The sequence below is a fragment of the Limanda limanda genome, chromosome 10, assembly GCF_963576545.1.
Source record: "Limanda limanda chromosome 10, fLimLim1.1, whole genome shotgun sequence".
Classification (NCBI taxonomy): Eukaryota; Metazoa; Chordata; class Actinopteri; order Pleuronectiformes; family Pleuronectidae; genus Limanda; species Limanda limanda.
The window spans coordinates 10,575,754-10,581,753 of record NC_083645.1 but is presented as its reverse complement, the minus strand read 5'-3'; positions in this window follow the sequence as shown (position 1 = coordinate 10,581,753).

The following is a 6,000-nucleotide window of genomic DNA, read 5'->3' as shown; positions in this document are numbered from 1 at the left end:
TGTAGAGATAAGAGGCAGCCAACATATTTCCCAAATGACATGCAATACAGCACCGACTTTGTTTTGGGGCATAGGCAGAGTGAAGAAACTCTCATGAATCCACCAGTTTGATCTCGCTTCAACATGCGGGGTAAATTTAAAAAAGGCCAAACCTGAAACAGGGAAGTGTTTTCAGCCTTGTACCAGGTAGAGGGTGCTTTATATTTTGACATCAGTTTACCTGTTTTTCACATGCACACACTATGCGATGTCTGAAGACACCCAAATCACAAACCCTCCTGTAAAATATGCTCTTTGTAATGCAAATGAAGCCCCTGTGGACACGTTTGACTTATGGCATGTGAGCACATTAGATACTTGCTCTGATCCTTGTTTTCTGCAAACCCAGCTGGATGCCTTTGCTCCCGCCGTACCAAGTATTTAATCTGCGGTTTGAATATTATGATTGCACTCAATCCTGGATTCATTTACGTAAGTGACTGGATTCAAAACTGCAGCCATACGCACATACATTCATTGCACCGCGGCTATCAATGTGCTCCACTTTTAATCGTCCCCATGGGTACACCATATGGGAGATGTTGAAAGATATACTGCTGTCATTCATGATTCTGCCATTTTTTCAAAATGTGCTGCCTTGCACAATGATGGTGTAGGTAAGATATTATCCTATTATCCCATTATGGTTCGTACCTCAGAATCTGCAGCGTTCATTTTCAGACAGCTCGTCTCCTGCACCATTTTCATCCTGTGCGGAAAGAAGTTCCTCTGCGATGCTGCACTACCATCTGCTGGGGAACCTGTGGGCAGAGACAGCCGCAGCAAATGTTCACCTCTCCTTCCACTTCTCTCTCTCTCTCTTTCTGTCTGTCTGTCTGTCTGTCTGTCTGTCTGTCTGTCTGTCTGTCTGTCTGTCTGTCTGTCTGTCTGTCTGTCTGTCTGTCTGTCTGTCTGCCTGTCTGTGTCTCTCTCTCTCTTTATCTGTCTCTCGCTCTCCCTCTCTCTCCCTCTCTCTCTCTCTCTCTCTCTCTTTTTCTCTCTCTCAGTCTGTCTGTCTGTCTGTGTCTCTCTCGGTCTTTATCTGTCTGTCTCTCGCTCTCTTTCTCCCTCTCTCTCTCCATAACAGAGATTGATTTCTCTGTCTGTCGCTGATGACATTGTACGACTGCTGTGTTTAAATTAGCGACGGTCTGATAAAAGCATGTGAATTAATCAAATCTCCCTGGACTTAAAATCTTACAAATTCATTGACAAAATATATTGAAGTGCTGTAGCAGTTACAAAAGCCCCATTGATATGGCGTAGAATTAACAATGACCTGTGACAGCTCCCATTTATGATTAGGCTGTCGTCTGGCAGTGAATGAGAGCAGAGTGCTGGACTTGTAAGAGACAGCCAATAGCCACAGCTGTTTGACTCCTCTAAAACACAGCACAACACATTATGTAATGCAATTATGCATCAACATTAATAGCAGTCAATTGTGCAGGAAACCAGCCAGCTGGGCAGGGTTTATATAACTGCCAAAAATGAACAAATAAAGGAGAAATGGAAAACCTCTTCCTGTAAGGAGCAAATCCGCAGACAGACGAACACACACTTGCAGCCGCGTAAAAACCATAAATTGTCCTTCTGTTCATGTGGTCAGCCCTGAGACAGTTTAACAGATTGCATGACACAATTGTAATATTGCTTCCTGGACGTCATATTGTTAATCTGTATAGCTTGGCTTCCATTCAGGTGCTGTATATCGAGTTCAATCATTGGTTTAAGTGCTCTCACACAGATCCATTGAATTAAGTCTGCATGCATAAGGAAGATGGAGATATAGCTCTGAGCACATTGTATGTACAATTTGCATAATGCATTTAATTTCATCACATGTAATATTATAGCCACAGGATAGTTCTATCTGCAGACTATAGACTTGCTCTCACTGTGTATAATGTATCCAGGGGATCATAAAAACAAATATGTTAACAACGAACGTTACATAATTAACACACAGTATCAAAAGCGTGGGTGTGTTCTTCAGAGATATGTAGAGGTCACGGTGTCACCTTAATGACAAATACAGACGTGTTCAATGACCAAAACCAAATGCATCACATATCTCCTCTGTGACAGCAGCAGGCATTAGGAGAGTCAGAGTGACAATAGGCTGCAGTGTGTGTGATGGAAACACTTTCACATGGGCTACAAATGTTCCTTTTTCTTTTCCTGCAGAGTCCTGATGGTGAGACAGCATTTCTTCTTGGGCCATTTTGGATTTGGATGCTGAACTGGTGCTGGTCGCACTCGTGCACGCAGAGAGACACACACCCTGAGCTGAGTCTGCTCAAGGTGATGACAGCAGCATCCTGCGACGTCCAATAACAGCCACTCTCGAGCTGCGGAGAAGTGTCATACACAAGTGAATATTTCATTCTGAGCCACCGTGGGTATACATTAAACTGAATCGATTCATGTACGTCCTGGGTTGATATGTACCCTGGTTAGTGCTGTGAATAGTAATCAAGCTCCTCGAGGAGATAAACAGTCTCTGCTGCCACCTAAAGGTTGTCAGGGCTACTCCAGTTTACCTATTATTCATCATTCCTCAAAGTGTTGAGAATGCTTTCTACTCAAGGACCTGCAGAAAACACACCAACCTCTCAGTTTATGGCCGAGTAAAGAGCATTAAAGTCGTCTGATGCAGTATATGTATGTCATTCATGGTTGCTTCAAAGAGGGAGTAAAACTCAGATTTGAAATCTCTCACAGGCAGGGTTTTATTTTCACTCAGCTCCACAAGGCATATGCAGTGTGTGTATGCACATGCTCCGGGAAAATGACTTGCAATCTAAACAGCTGTAAATTTCAGCTGTGCTGCGGCCTCAGCCCATGTCAAGATTTTATAACTCAGATTGATTGGACTTATATAAAGCTTGCAGTGACTGACTGACTCCACTCAATGGATCTGTAAAAAGAAAAGCATCATGAAGGAGTTCGGGCTGTAAAGAAGCCGTAATAGATAAACTAGGTTCACTGGGGGCTGGAAGACCACCACCTGACTGAGGCTGAGAAATCTGACTATGTTGGGCCGGTTGGGTCTGTGGAGCAGGCACGGTCTCATTCATTCACTCTTAAACTCCTGGGCAGCACAATCATCTTCTGATGTGGACCGCTGAGCTTATATTCAAACAAAACAGAAACGGATATTATGCCATTTCCATGAATATGCTGCAGTTTAGAGGCAAAACTGTGTCATTCAGCGTGTTGTGCAAGTTAATGCAGTGTAGTAAAAAGGGTATTTGTTAAATGGATTGGAAAACCAACTTCTCACAGTCCTAACCACCGACCATTATTAGCAGCAAACGACGAGCTCCTCTAATTCAAATAAACTGAACCTGCTGAGAGGAGGCTTTACAAGATGCTGCTCATTACAACCCTGTTCACTGGAGGGGTGTGAGGATTCTCTCACTGAGGGGAGCCAATCAGGGCCAAGAACAACTGTGGTTAACTGGAATTATAATGGACTTCTGTTTTTTTAAGAGGTCACTTTGCAGTTTTTCACTGAAGAAAAAACACATCTAAAAAACACAAACATAAAGGCCTCCTTAATAAACCACATTTGAATTCACTAGATCTGGATTTTAGACCAAAAAGCACACACTCATCAATATCAGTCCACTGACCCTTATGTTCTTTATGATCCAGGAATCATACTCTGAGAAATCAAGGAAAACGTCCTATCCTCACATTCTTAAAGAAAGTGAAAACACATCCTGGATCTGCCCCCTGATCAAAATCCAAACAAAAAATATTTTCACCATATACACATCCCTCCACCAAGTTTTGTAGTAATGTGTTCTGTTATTTTTACATAAGCTTGCTTAAAAACAAACACACAAACATACAGGGGTAAAAATACAGCCTCCTTGGTGGAGGTAAAAATATAAATGGGGAAACTCTTTCTAAATAAATGTATTTATTTATTCATTTACTCTTTTTTAAGTGCATAACCACTGAAACTGAAATTATTTTTATTTACTTATTAAAATATCTACACACGTTTGGTTCAACCTACGTTTATATGTTCATGGTTTATGATGGTTGTGATCAATATGAAGTAATCTCGTTAAAATGAAAAAGTGCCTCAGGCGAATTATAAAAAGATTAATTGTACAAAAACCCTAAAAAGATAAATAGAAACTAAATTAGTTTATCCACTGTGACTTGCTGTGTGCGTGGTTGGGTTAACACTACAGCTTAAATCTAGCTTTATTTAAAGGCGCGTGTGTTTGTGTGTGTGTGTGTGTGTGTGTGTGTGTGTGTGTGTGTGTGTGTGTGTGTGTGTGTGTGTGTGTGTGTGTGTGTGTGTGTGTGTGTGTGTGAGTGAGTGTGTGTAAAGCAGAATCACAGGTTTTAAATCTCAGGATCCATATCAGCATGTTTTCCCACCATCATTATTCACCTCAACGGCTGAAGTGACATCGATGAAATTAATACAAGTCTGAATGTGGCTGTAAATGCTGTGATGATTAAGATGTGTAATAAACTAAACCTGGAAATCATGTTTGAGAGAATTTGTGTTCCTGTAAACCAACCTGAAATGAAAGTGTGATGTAACAGTAGCTGGCTGAAGCTAATAATAATATAAGCTGTTAAATTGACACGGTGAGTTGGTGAGTCATTGTTAAAGTGTAGGAGAAGGAATGGTCTTCAGTAAGTGACTTAGACATAATGTTAAAGGGAACAGACACAACCATTGTGCTTGTGCTGACGTGGAAAACCCTTCACTTTTACATTTGTAGCAGAAATTGTTGTCACGAGCTGGTTGATGAATCGGAGGTACACAAACATCATCTGACTACCCTCCAAACGATCACATAGGCATCATCTGACAAAGACATCACCAGAATAGTTAGATGGGCTTCCAAATAAAGGTGAAAAACATATATGAGAAGTTTTTACTTTGAAGAGAATAGCCTGTTGTTCAATGAATCTTTAGTCCTGTTGGGGCTGATTCTCAGCTGCATCCAGTGATTGTGAAAAAGCTCTGCATGACATTAGCCATGGTTTACATGGAAACAGCATTTTGCTCTTGTTCTGATCTCAGTGTCAGGGAATTTGTGATTTCAATGTCTTTTGATTAATTTCATATTGTGTGTGAGAAACTTTTAAAAACTGGAACGCATTAGATTGGGATGTTTTACGTTTTTTGCTGGGAGTTGCCATTCCTGTCTCTAGCATTGGGATGAGATGAACCTTGAGACAGTCTTCATTTTTAAGAAAATAATCCTTGACTTTTAGTAAAGTCGACTTGTTATCTGCCCCCTCCCAATAATGTTAAATACTCAGATCTTTCTATTGCACTTGTTTGACCTGTGAGTTGGATAAAGAATCTTCTCTGTGGACAGATCCATACTGGTATAGACTCATATATTCAAGTGAGGACAACTGAGGCTCATCTTGTTAATCATTTTATTCACCACTGCGAACACCCATGAGAAAATCTGACATCTTTCTTAAAACATCTGTACTGAACATTTTTCTTCACCACACAGAGTAAAAGAGACTTAACTTGGCTTGTTTTGTATTATGCGGAAATAGTTGTAGTTTTTCTTAGTTCCTGAATATAGATATATACCACCTACTACAATTTCCAAATCATTTGATCCTATCTCACAAAAAGCTGTGTAGTGGAGAGAAACTGCTGCTAAGGAAATGATGGAAAACTTTAGGGATGTTTTAAGATTATTGTACCTTGAGTTCCTGGGATCTTATCAAGGCGATTTAATTCACACAGCACTTTCCAATGAAATAAATGTTTACATTAAATCGTTTGTACAAACACCCACTCATGTTGACAAGGAACTTTGCTATAACTGCATTATGTTTATTTAATGTTGGTGATGTGTCAGTGCTCAGATTAATGGGGTTATGATGCTGTTAATAGTCCAAATTTTCAACATTTATTGTTTTCTGTAATGTTTAATATTAAACATCTGTTTATTT